Source organism: Pezoporus wallicus, unplaced genomic scaffold (genome assembly GCF_028554395.1).
Source record: "Pezoporus wallicus isolate ANWC-B61680 ecotype Strahan unplaced genomic scaffold, APGP_CSIRO_Pwel_v1 contig_9161, whole genome shotgun sequence".
NCBI lineage: Eukaryota > Metazoa > Chordata > Aves > Psittaciformes > Psittacidae > Pezoporus > Pezoporus wallicus.
The window spans coordinates 1-13,396 of NW_026642936.1; the positions used below are offsets into that span (position 1 = coordinate 1).

The following is a 13,396-nucleotide window of genomic DNA, read 5'->3' on the forward strand; positions in this document are numbered from 1 at the left end:
CCCCCAAGTGCCCCATCACCTCTGGAAACCTCCCATAGAAACCTCCCTCTGGCACCCCCCAAGTGCCCCATAGAAACCTCCCATCACCTCTGGCACCCCCCAAGTGCCCCATAGAAACCTCCCATCACCTCTGGGCCCCCCAAGTGCCCCATAGAAACCTCCCATCACCTCTGGCACCCCCCAAGTGCCCCATAGAAACCTCCCATCACCTCTGGGGCCCCCCAAGTGCCCCATAGAAACCTCCCATCACCTCTGGGATCCCCCCAAGTGCCCCATAGAAACCTCCCATCACCTCTGGGCCCCCCAAGTGCCCCATAGAAACCTCCCATCACCTCTGTCCCCCCCCAAGTGCCCCATAGAAACCTCCCATCACCTCTGGGATCCCCCCAAGTGCCCCATAGAAACCTCCCATCACCTCTGGCACCCCCCAAGTGCCCCATAGAAACCTTCCATCACCTCTGGGATCCCCCCAAGTGCCCCATAGAAACCTCCCATCACCTCTGGCACCCCCCAAGTGCCCCATAGAAACCTCCCATCACCTCTGGCACCCCCCAAGTGCCCCATAGAAACCTCCCATCACCTCTGTCCCCCCCTAAGTGCCCCATAGAAACCTCCCATCACCTCTGGGCCCCCCAAGTGCCCCATAGAAACCTCCCATCACCTCTGGGATCCCCCCAAGTGCCCCATAGAAACCTCCCATCACCTCTGGCACCCCCCAAGTGCCCCATAGAAACCTCCCATCACCTCTGGCCCCCCAAGTGCCCCAACCCCAATAAGCCCCCCCCCAACAACCCCACCGTGCCCCCCAAGTCCTCCCCCCCCCCCCCCATTGCTCACCAGCAACCCCCTGCGTGGGCCCCGAAGGCGAGCGTAACGCAGCAAAGTGGTTGTTTTCCAGACGTAGAAGCTGGTTATCGCGGGGGTTGTACCCCACGGACGCACGAACTGGTAGGGTTGGGAAAGGCACGGCCAAAGCTTGCCCCGCGCCGGCGCCGCGTGTCGAAGGCGTAGACCAAAGCGTTGCCGGCGCGTTCGCTGTCGTCTTCCAAGTAGACGCTCCTCCAAGACGTAGAGCACGCCGCAAGCCATGGCGTCCGAGCGGCTCGCTTGTCGTAGGCGGTCTCCCAGAGTGCCTTCGAAGCGGAGGGTGTAAGGGTTGGAGATGACTCAAGACCAGCGGCCGCCGTTGGCTTCGGTGGCGTAGATAACCCACAAACCGTCCTCATCGGCGGCAAGGTCGATGTCGGTCTTGCCCCCCCAACGGTAGGGCGAGGTGTCGTGGTAGTTGGCGGCGCCGACGGCGGCCTCGCCGCTCTTGATGCGGGTGCGTAAGTCGTGCTTGACCACGTTGCGGGTGCGTTCTTTGTTGTAGAAGGCGGCGCCGTCGTAGACCACGAAGCCGGTGCCGTCGGCGCGGTGGGGAAGGCGGTAGGTGGTGGTGTGGCGGCCGGTCTGGAAGTCGGCCCAAGAGGCGTATTCGGTGAGGGTGTCGGTGCGGTAGGGAGCCAAGGAAGGACGCAGAGGCGTTCGCCGGCTTGCAGCGGGTCCCGGCACCAGGCGCCGGCTTGGGGGGTGATTCGTGGCTGGATGTGGCAGCGCCGATGCGCTGTAAAGGGCCCGGGCAGACGAAGACTGTGGGGTGGGGGGGGGGGGATGTGGGGTTTGGGGGGTTGGGGGGGGAAGGTGTGGGTATAGGGGTGGAAAGGGGGGGACATGGGGATGGAGACGGGGATGGATGAAGAGATGGGGTGGGTATAGGGGTGGGTATAGGGATGGAGAAGGGGGGACATGGGGATGGAGACGGGGATGGATGCAGGGATGGGGTGGGTATAGGGGTGGGTATAGGGATGGAGAAGGGGGGACATAGGGATGGGGACAGGGATGGAGAAGGGGATGGATGCCAGGATGGATGCAGGGATGGGGTGGGCATAGGGGTGTATATAGGGGTGGGGGGGGACATGGGGATGGAGACGGGGATGGATGAAGGGATGGGGAGGGTATAGGGGTGGGTATAGGGGTGGAGAAGGGGGGACATGGGGATGGAGATGGGGATGGATACAGGGATGGGGTGGGTATAGGTGTTGGTATAGGGATGTAGAAGGGGGGACATAGGGATGGAGACAGGGATGGATGCAGGGATGGATGCAGCGGTGGGGTGGGCATAGGCATAGTCATAGGGGTGGAGAAGGGGGGACATAGGGATGGAGAAGAGGGGGACATAGGGATGGGGACACAGGAATAGATGCAGGGATGGATGCAGGGATGGGGTGGGCATAGGTGTTGGTATAGGGATGGAGAAGGGGGGACATAGGGATGGAGACAGGGATGGATGCAGGGATAGGGTGGGTATAGGTGTGGGTATAGGGATGGAGAAGGGGGGACATAGAGATGGGGACAGGGATGGATGCAGAGATGGGGTGGGCATAGGCACAGATATAGGGATGGAGCAGGGGGGACACAGGGATGGAGAAGGGGGACATGGGGATGGAGACAGGGATGGATGCCGGGATGGATGCAGCAGTGGGGTAGGCATAGGTGATGGTATAGGGATGGAGAAGGGGGGACACAGGGATGGCGACACAGGGGTGAATGCAGGGATGGATGCAAGGATGGATGCAGGGGTGGACGCAGGGATGGATGCAGGGGTGGATGCAGGGATGGATGCAGGGGTGGACGCAGGGATGGATGCAGGGGTGGACGCAGGGATGGATGCAGGGATGGATGCAGGGATGGATGCAGGGATGGATGCAGGGTTGGATGCAGGGTTGGATGCAGGGATGGATGCAGGGGTGGATGCAGGGGTGGACGCGGGGATGGACGCGGGGGTGGATGCAGGGATGGATGCAGGGATGGATGCAGGGATGGATGCAGGGATGGATGCAGGGATGGACGCAGGGGTGGACGCAGGGATGGATGCAGGGATGGATGCAGGGGTGGATGCAGGGATGGACAGGGATGGATGCAGGGATGGACGCAGGGGTGGACGCAGGGGTGGATGCAGGGATGGATGCAGGGGTGGATGCAGGGGTGGCTGCAGGGATGGACAGGGATGGATGCAGGGATGGATGCAGGGATGGATGCAGGGGTGGATGCAGGGATGGACAGGGATGGATGCAGGGATGGACGCAGGGATGGATGCAGGGGTGGATGCAGGGGTGGATGCAGGGGTGGATGCAGGGGTGGATGCAGGAGTGGATGCAGGGATGGATGCAGGGGTGGGTGCAGGGATGGATGCAGGGGTGGGTGCAGGGATGGATGCAGGGATGGATGCAGGGATGGATGCAGGGATGGATGCAGGGATGGATGCAGGGATGGAAGCAGGGCAGGGGTGGATTCAGGGATGGACAGGGATGGATGCAGGGATGGATGCAGGGGTGGATGCAGGGATGGATGCAGGGATGGACGCAGGGGTGGATGCAGGGATGGATGCAGGGGTGGATGCAGGGGTGGATGCAGGAGTGGATGCAGGGATGGATGCAGGGGTGGGTGCAGGGATGGATGCAGGGATGGATGCAGGGGTGGATGCAGGGATGGATGCAGGGATGGATGCAGGGATGGACAGGGATGGATGCAGGGATGGATGCAGGGAAGGACAGGGATGGATGAAGGGATGGATGCAGGGATGGACAGGGATGGATGCAGGGATGGACGCAGGGGTGGATGCAGGGATGGACGCAGGGATGGACGCAGGGGTGGATGCGGGGATGGACGCAGGGATGGATGCAGGGATGGACGCAGGGATGGATGCAGGGATGGACGCAGGGATGGATGCAGGGATGGATGCAGGGATGGACGCAGGGATGGATGCAGGGATGGACGCAGGGATGGATGCAGGGATGGATGCAGGGGTGGATGCAGGGATGGACGCAGGGATGGATGCAGGGATGGATGCAGGGGTGGATGCAGGGGTGGAAACGGATGGATGAAGGGGGGGACGAACGGATGGATGCAGGGGAGGATGCAGGGGAGGATGCAGGGGTGGATGCAGGAGTGGATGCAGGGATGGATGCAGGGGTGGATGCAGGGATGGATGCAGGGGTGGGTGCAGGGATGGATGCAGGGATGGATGCAGGGATGGATGCAGGGATGGATGCAGGGATGGATGCAGGGATGGATGCAGGGATGGATGCAGGGATGGACAGGGATGGATGCAGGGATGGATGCAGGGGTGGATGCAGGGATGGATGCAGGGATGGACGCAGGGGTGGATGCAGGGATGGATGCAGGGGTGGATGCAGGGGTGGATGCAGGAGTGGATGCAGGGATGGATGCAGGGGTGGGTGCAGGGATGGATGCAGGGATGGATGCAGGGGTGGATGCAGGGATGGATGCAGGGATGGATGCAGGGATGGACAGGGATGGATGCAGGGATGGATGCAGGGGTGGATGCAGGGGTGGATGCAGGGATGGATGCAGGGATGGATGCAGGGATGGACAGGGATGGATGCAGGGATGGACGCAGGGGTGGATGCAGGGATGGACGCAGGGATGGACGCAGGGGTGGATGCGGGGATGGACGCAGGGATGGATGCAGGGATGGATGCAGGGATGGACGCAGGGATGGATGCAGGGATGGATGCAGGGGTGGATGCAGGGATGGACGCAGGGATGGAGGCCGGGATGCACGCCGGGATGGACGCAGGGATGGATGCAGGGATGGATGCAGGGGATGGATGCAGGGGATGGATACAGGGATGGACGCAGGGATGGATGCAGGGATGGACGCAGGGGTGGATGCAGGGATGGACGCAGGGATGGACGCAGGGGTGGATGCGGGGATGGACGCAGGGATGGATGCAGGGATGGACGCAGGGATGGATGCAGGGATGGACGCAGGGATGGATGCAGGGATGGACGCAGGGATGGATGCAGGGATGGACGCAGGGATGGATGCAGGGATGGACGCAGGGGTGGACGCAGGGATGGATGCAGGGATGGACGCAGGGATGGATGCAGGGGTGGATGCAGGGATGGACGCAGGGATGGATGCAGGGGTGGACGCAGGGATGGATGCAGGGATGGATGCAGGGATGGATGCAGGGATGGACGCAGGGATGGATGCAGGGGTGGACGCAGGGATGGATGCAGGGATGGATGCAGGGATGGATGCAGGGATGGATGCAGGGGCAGATGCAGGGATGGACAGGGTTGGATGCAGGGATGGATGCAGGGGTGGATGCAGGGGTGGACGCGGGGATGGACGCGGGGGTGGATGCAGGGATGGATGCAGGGATGGATGCAGGGATGGATGCAGGGATGGATGCAGGGATGGACGCAGGGGTGGACGCAGGGATGGATGCAGGGATGGATGCAGGGGTGGATGCAGGGATGGATGCAGGGATGGATGCAGGGATGAATGCAGGGGTGGACGCAGGGATGGATGCAGGGATGGATGCAGGGATGGACGCAGGGGTGGACGCAGGGATGGATGCAGGGATGGATGCAGGGGTGGATGCAGGGGTGGATGCAGGGATGGACAGGGATGGATGCAGGGATGGATGCAGGGATGGATGCAGGGGTGGATGCAGGGATGGACAGGGATGGATGCAGGGATGGACGCAGGGATGGATGCAGGGGTGGATGCAGGGGTGGATGCAGGGGTGGATGCAGGGGTGGATGCAGGAGTGGATGCAGGGATGGATGCAGGGGTGGGTGCAGGGATGGATGCAGGGGTGGGTGCAGGGATGGATGCAGGGATGGATGCAGGGATGGATGCAGGGATGGATGCAGGGATGGATGCAGGGATGGATGCAGGGATGGACAGGGATGGATGCAGGGATGGATGCAGGGGTGGATGCAGGGATGGATGCAGGGATGGACGCAGGGGTGGATGCAGGGATGGATGCAGGGGTGGATGCAGGGGTGGATGCAGGAGTGGATGCAGGGATGGATGCAGGGGTGGGTGCAGGGATGGATGCAGGGATGGATGCAGGGGTGGATGCAGGGATGGATGCAGGGATGGATGCAGGGATGGACAGGGATGGATGCAGGGATGGATGCAGGGGTGGATGCAGGGGTGGATGCAGGGATGGATGCAGGGATGGATGCAGGGATGGACAGGGATGGATGCAGGGATGGACGCAGGGGTGGATGCAGGGATGGACGCAGGGATGGACGCAGGGGTGGATGCGGGGATGGACGCAGGGATGGATGCAGGGATGGACGCAGGGATGGATGCAGGGATGGACGCAGGGATGGATGCAGGGATGGATGCAGGGATGGACGCAGGGATGGATGCAGGGATGGACGCAGGGATGGATGCAGGGATGGATGCAGGGGTGGATGCAGGGATGGACGCAGGGATGGATGCAGGGATGGATGCAGGGGTGGATGCAGGGATGGACAGGGATGGATGCAGGGATGGACGCAGGGATGGATGCAGGGGTGGATGCAGGGGTGGATGCAGGGGTGGATGCAGGAGTGGATGCAGGGATGGATGCAGGGGTGGATGCAGGGATGGATGCAGGGGTGGGTGCAGGGATGGATGCAGGGATGGATGCAGGGATGGATGCAGGGATGGATGCAGGGATGGATGCAGGGATGGATGCAGGGATGGATGCAGGGATGGACAGGGATGGATGCAGGGATGGATGCAGGGGTGGATGCAGGGATGGATGCAGGGATGGACGCAGGGGTGGATGCAGGGATGGATGCAGGGGTGGATGCAGGGGTGGATGCAGGAGTGGATGCAGGGATGGATGCAGGGGTGGGTGCAGGGATGGATGCAGGGATGGATGCAGGGGTGGATGCAGGGATGGATGCAGGGATGGATGCAGGGATGGACAGGGATGGATGCAGGGATGGATGCAGGGGTGGATGCAGGGGTGGATGCAGGGATGGATGCAGGGATGGATGCAGGGATGGACAGGGATGGATGCAGGGATGGACGCAGGGGTGGATGCAGGGATGGACGCAGGGATGGACGCAGGGGTGGATGCGGGGATGGACGCAGGGATGGATGCAGGGATGGATGCAGGGATGGACGCAGGGATGGATGCAGGGATGGATGCAGGGGTGGATGCAGGGATGGACGCAGGGATGGATGCAGGGATGGACGCAGGGATGGACGCAGGGATGGATGCAGGGATGGATGCAGGGGTGGACGCAGGGGTGGATGCAGGGATGGACGCAGGGATGGATGCAGGGATGGACGCAGGGGTGGATGCAGGGATGGACGCAGGGATGGACGCAGGGGTGGATGCGGGGATGGACGCAGGGATGGATGCAGGGATGGACGCAGGGATGGATGCAGGGATGGACGCAGGGATGGATGCAGGGATGGACGCAGGGATGGATGCAGGGATGGACGCAGGGATGGATGCAGGGATGGACGCAGGGGTGGACGCAGGGATGGATGCAGGGATGGACGCAGGGATGGATGCAGGGGTGGATGCAGGGATGGACGCAGGGATGGATGCAGGGTTGGACGCAGGGATGGATGCAGGGATGGATGCAGGGATGGATGCAGGGATGGACGCAGGGATGGATGCAGGGGTGGATGCAGGGATGGATGCAGGGATGGATGCAGGGGTGGACGCAGGGATGGATGCAGGGATGGATGCAGGGATGGATGCAGGGATGGACGCAGGGATGGATGCAGGGATGGATGCAGGGATGGACGCAGGGATGGATGCAGGGATGGACGCAGGGATGGATGCAGGGATGGATGCAGGGGTGGATGCAGGGATGGACGCAGGGATGGATGCAGGGATGGACGCAGGGATGGACGCAGGGATGGATGCAGGGATGGATGCAGGGGTGGACGCAGGGATGGATGCAGCGGCAGATGCAGGGATGGGGGGGGGACAGGGGGACACAGGGAACAGGGATGGACACAGGGCCCGGGGGGGTGGGGGGTGGGGGGGCAGCGAGAAGCAGGAGAGAAAAGAGAAGCGGTTTCATGAGCGGCCGGGGGGACCCCAACCCTTGGGGGGGGGGGGACATTGGGGACCCCGGGGTCGGGGGGGGGAGGGGGAGATATGGGGGAGGGGGATGGGAGCCCTTGTCAGGGGGTGGGGGTGGGATGGGACAGAGGGGGGTTCAAAGGGGGGGGAAGAGGGGCGATGGGGGGGGGTGACCCCATCTGTGCCCCCCCGTGACCCCCCCTTATTGGGAGCACCCTGCGATGGGGGGGGGGGGGCAGCTCTCCCTGGGGGGGGACCCAAAACCCCAACCCCCCCCCCCCAGGCCCCCCGCCAGGATTGGTCGAACGCAACAGAGACACGGGGGGGGGGGGGGGGGGGGAGGGGGGAAGGGGGGAAGGGGGGAAAGGGGGGAGCCCCCCCCCGGGAGTGGGGGGGTTGGGGGGACCCCCCCTCAGTTTGGGGGTGCAGGGGGGGTCCCCGCTGTCCGGCGCCGGCTGCAGAGAGGCTGGGGGAGAGAAACGGGGGGGTTAGAGCTGTGGGGAGAGAACGGGGGGGGGGGGGCACAACGGGGACCCCCAGGGCAGAGACACCCCAAAACCAACCCCCACCCCCCCCAATGGGGCGTCTCTGCATGGGGGGGGGGGAACACAGCGGCCGCGCCAGGATGGGCCCCCATTGACCTCAATGCACCCACCCCCCCCCCCCCCCCATAATGGGGGTCCCCCCCCCCCCCCCCCCCCCCCCCCCACATTGGGGTCCAGCCTGGCACGGCCCCCCCACTGCACACGTGGGTGCTGGGGGGGGGGGGTAGGGGGGGGGTGGGGGGGGCTGCGGCGCCAATGGGGGCCACGGGGACACGTGTGTAAATGGTCACGTGTGTAAATGGTCACGTGTGCACAGGGACACATGTGTAAATGGTCTCATGTGTAAATGGTCACGTGTGTAAATGGTCACGTGTGCACATGGTCACGTGTGTAAATGGTCACGTGTGCACAGGGACACGTGTGCACAGGGACACGTGTGTAAATGGTCATGTGTGCAGAGGGACACATGTGTAAATGGTCACGTGTGCACAGGGACACGTGTGTAAATGGTCACGTGTGCACAGGGACACGTGTGTAAATGGTCACGTGTGCACAGGGACACGTGTGTAAATGGTCACGTGTGCAAATGGTCACGTGTGCACAGGGACACGTGTGTAAATGGTCACATGTGCACAGGGACACGTGTGTAAATGGTCACATGTGCACATGGACATGTGTGTAAATGGTCACATGTGCACAGGGACACGTGTGTAAATGGTCATGTGTGCACAGGGACATGTGTGTAAATGGTCACGTGTGCACATGGTCACATGTGCACAGGGACACGTGTGTAAATTGTCATGTGTGCAGAGGGACACGTGTGTAAATGGTCACGTGTGCAAATGGTCACGTGTGCACAGGGACACGTGTGTAAATGGTCACATGTGCACAGGGACACGTGTGTAAATGGTCACATGTGCACATGGACATGTGTGTAAATGGTCACATGTGCACAGGGACACGTGTGTAAATGGTCATGTGTGCACAGGGACATGTGTGTAAATGGTCACGTGTGCACATGGTCACATGTGCACAGGGACACGTGTGTAAATTGTCATGTGTGCAGAGGGACACGTGTGTAAATGGTCACGTGTGCACATGGTCATGTGTGCACAGGGACACGTGTGTAAAGAGTCACGTGTGCACAGGGACACATGTGTAAATGGTCACGTGTGTAAATGGTCACGTGTGTAAATGGTCACGTGTGCACATGGACACGTGTGCAAATGGTCACATGTGCACATGGACATGTGTGCAAATGGTCACATGTGCACAGGGACATGTGTGTAAATGGTCATGTGTGCAGAGGGACACGTGTGTAAATGGTCACGTGTGCACAGGGACATGTGTGCACATGGACACATGTGTAAATGGTCACATGAGCACAGGGACACGTGTGCACATGGACACGTGTAAATGGTCACGTGTGCACATGGACACGTATGTAAATGGTCACATGTGCACACGGACACGTGCACAGGGACACATGTGCTAAAGGACACATGTGCTCACATGGACATGTGTGCTAAAGGACACGTGTGTGCACAGGGACACGTGTGTAAAAGAACACATGTAGAAAAGGACACGTGTATGCACAGGGACACGCGCGTGCATCAGGACACGTATGTGCACATGGACACATGTGCAAAAGGACACGCGTGCACTTGAGCACATGCGTGCCCATGGACATGTGTGTAAAAAGACACGTGTGTGCACACGGACACGTGTGTGCCCTGGGACATGTGTATAAAAGGCCACGTGTTTAAAGGGACATGTGTGCACATAGTGTGTAAAAGGACACATGTGTAAAAAGACATATGTGCAAAAGGATATGTATGTAAAAGGACACGTGTGTAAAAGGAGATGTGTGTGAAAGGACACGTGTGTAAAAGGAGATGTGTGGAAAAGGACATGTGTGTAAAAGGACACGTGTGTAAAAGATGTGTGTAAAAGGACACGTGTGTAAAATGACATGTATGTAAAAGGAGATGTGTGTAAAAGGACACGTGTGTAAAAGGAGATGTATGTAAAAGGACACGTGTGTAAAGGGACACGTGTGTAAAAGGAGATGTGTGTAAAAGGACACGTGTGTAAAAGAACACGTGTGTAAAAGATGTGTGTAAAAGGACACAGGTGTTAAAGGACACACGTGTAAAAGGGCACGTGTGTAAAACGACATGTATGTAAAAGGAGATGTATGTAAAAGAACACGTGTGTAAAAGGAGACATGTGTAAAAGGACATGTGTGTAAAAGAACACGTGTGTAAAAGGAGACGTGTGTAAAAGGACACGTGTGTAAAAGGAGACGTGTGCAAAAGGACACGTGTGTAAAAGGACACGTGTGTAAAAGGAGATGTGTGTAAAAGGACACGTGTGTAAAAGGAGATGTGTGTAAAAGGACGCACCAGGTCACACGTGCACGAGAACACACATGTAAGAGGTCAGGTGTATGCACACGGTCATGTGTGAGCACATGGTCACGCGTGTGCACACAGTCACGTGTGTGCCCCAGGACACGTGTGTGCACATGGTCACGTGTATTCACACGGTCACATGTATGCGCATGGTCACGCGTGTGCACATGGTCACGTGTGTGCGCACGGGCACGTGTATGGACATGGTCACGTGTGTGCACACGGTCACATGTATGCACACGGTCACGTGTATGCACACGGTCACGCGTGTGTGCACGGTCATGTGTATGCGCACAGTCACATGTATGCACATGGTCATGCATGTGCCCCAGGACATGTGTGTGCACATGGTCACACATGTGCACATGGTCACATGTATGCACACGGTCACGTGTATGTGCATGGTCACGTGTGTGCACACAGTCACGTGTATGCACACGGTCACGTGTGTGCACACTGTCACATGTATGCACACGGTCACGTGTGTGCCCCAGGACACGTGTGTGCACATGGTCACGTGTATGCACACGGTCACATGTATGCACATGGTCATGCGTGTGCACACGGTCACATGTGTGCCCCAGGACACGTGTGTGTGCACACCCGTGTATGCACACGGTCACATGTGTGCACACGTGTGCCCCAGGACACGTGTGTGCACATGGTCACATGTATGCACATGGTCACACGTGTGCACACGGTCACATGTATGCACATGTCACGCGTGTGCCCCAGGACACGTGTGTGCACATGGTCACATGTATGCACACGGTCACGTGTATGCACACGGTCACGTGTCTGCCCACGGACAGATGTAAGCACACAGTCACGTGTGTGCACACGGTCACATGTATGCACATGGTCACGTGTGTGCCCCAGGACACGTGTGTGTGTGTGCACATGGTCACATGTATGCACACGGTCACGTGTGTGCACACGGTCACGTGTATGCACACGGTCACATGTATGCACACAGTCACGTGTATGCACATGGTCACGCGTGTGCACACGGTCACATGTATGCACACGGTCACATGTATGCACACGGTCACGTGTATGCACACGGTCACATGTATGCACACGGTCACGTGTATGCACACGGTCACGTGTATGCCCCAGGACACGTGTGTGCACACGGTCACGTGTGTGCCCGTGCCCTCGTGACCGCAGCAGCCCCCTTCCCACCGCGGGGGGGGGGAGGGGGGGGGGTTGTCCCGGTGGGGGAGGGGCGGGGGGGGGGAGGGGCACTCACAGGCTCGGGGGGGGGGGCCCCGCGGGGAGGGGCTGCGGGAGCTGCGGGAGGAGGAGGAGGAGGAGGAGGAAGACGAAGGTCGCGGCTCCGGCACCCGTGGGAAGAAGCCGCGGCCCCGCAGCGCCCCCCGCGGCCCCCCGGGGAGCGCCGCTGAGAGACCCACAACCACTGCCCCCCACCCCCCACACAACCCCCCCACAGCCCCATAGCGAGCCCCAACACCACCCCCCCACCCCCCCCCATCCCACCCCCAGCGGACACAGAGGGAACTGCAACAGAGCCCGGCGGAGCCCAAGAGACCCACAAGTGACCCATAAGTGACCCACAAGTGACCCATAAGTGACCCATAAGTGACCCATAAGTGACACGCAACTGAGACGTAACTGACCCACAAGTGACCCATAACTGAGCCATAACTGACCCACAACTGAGCCATGACTGACCCATAACTGACCCATAACTGACCCATAACTGACCCATAACTGACCCACAACTGACCCATAACTGACCCACAACTGACCCACAACTGACCCATAACTGACCCACAACTGACCCACAACTGAGCCATAACTGCCCCACAACTGCCCCACAACTGACCCACAACTGAGCCATAACTGAGCCATAACTGAGCCATAACTGACCCATAACTGACCCACAACTGACCCACAACTGAGCCATAACTGACCCATAACTGACCCACAACTGACCCACAACTGAGCCATAACTGACCCATAACTCTGCCATAACTCTGCCATAACTGACCCATAACTGACCCACAACTGCCCCACAACTGAGCCGTAACTGAGCCATAACTGACCCACAACTGCCCTACAACTCACCCATAACTGCCCCACAACTGAGCCATAACTGACCCACAACTGACCCACAAGTGACCCACAACTGACCCACAACTGAGCCATAACTGAGCCATAACTGAGCCACAACTGACCCACAAGTGAGGCGTAACTGACCCATAACTGCCCCACAACTGCCCCACAACTGAGCCACAACTGCCCCACAAGTGAGGCATAACTGCCCCATAACTGCCCCACAACTGAGCCACAACTGCCCCACAAGTGAGGCATAACTGCCCCATAACTGCCCCACAACTGAGCCACAACTGCCCCACAACTGAGCCACAACTGCCCCACAAGTGAGGCATAACTGCCCCATAACTGCCCCATAACTGCCCCACAACTGAGCCACAACTGCCCCACAACTGCCCCACAACTGAGACACAACTGCCCCACAAGTGAGGCATAACTGCCCCATAACTGCCCC

General features: G+C 60.0%; 1 pseudogene; it reads right to left on the reverse strand.

Moving 5' to 3' along the window:
* Positions 1 to 929: 929 nt before the first annotated feature.
* LOC130611956 (adhesion G protein-coupled receptor L1-like) lies at positions 930 to 1,632 on the reverse strand (annotated as a pseudogene).
* Positions 1,633 to 13,396: the final 11,764 nt, after the last annotated feature.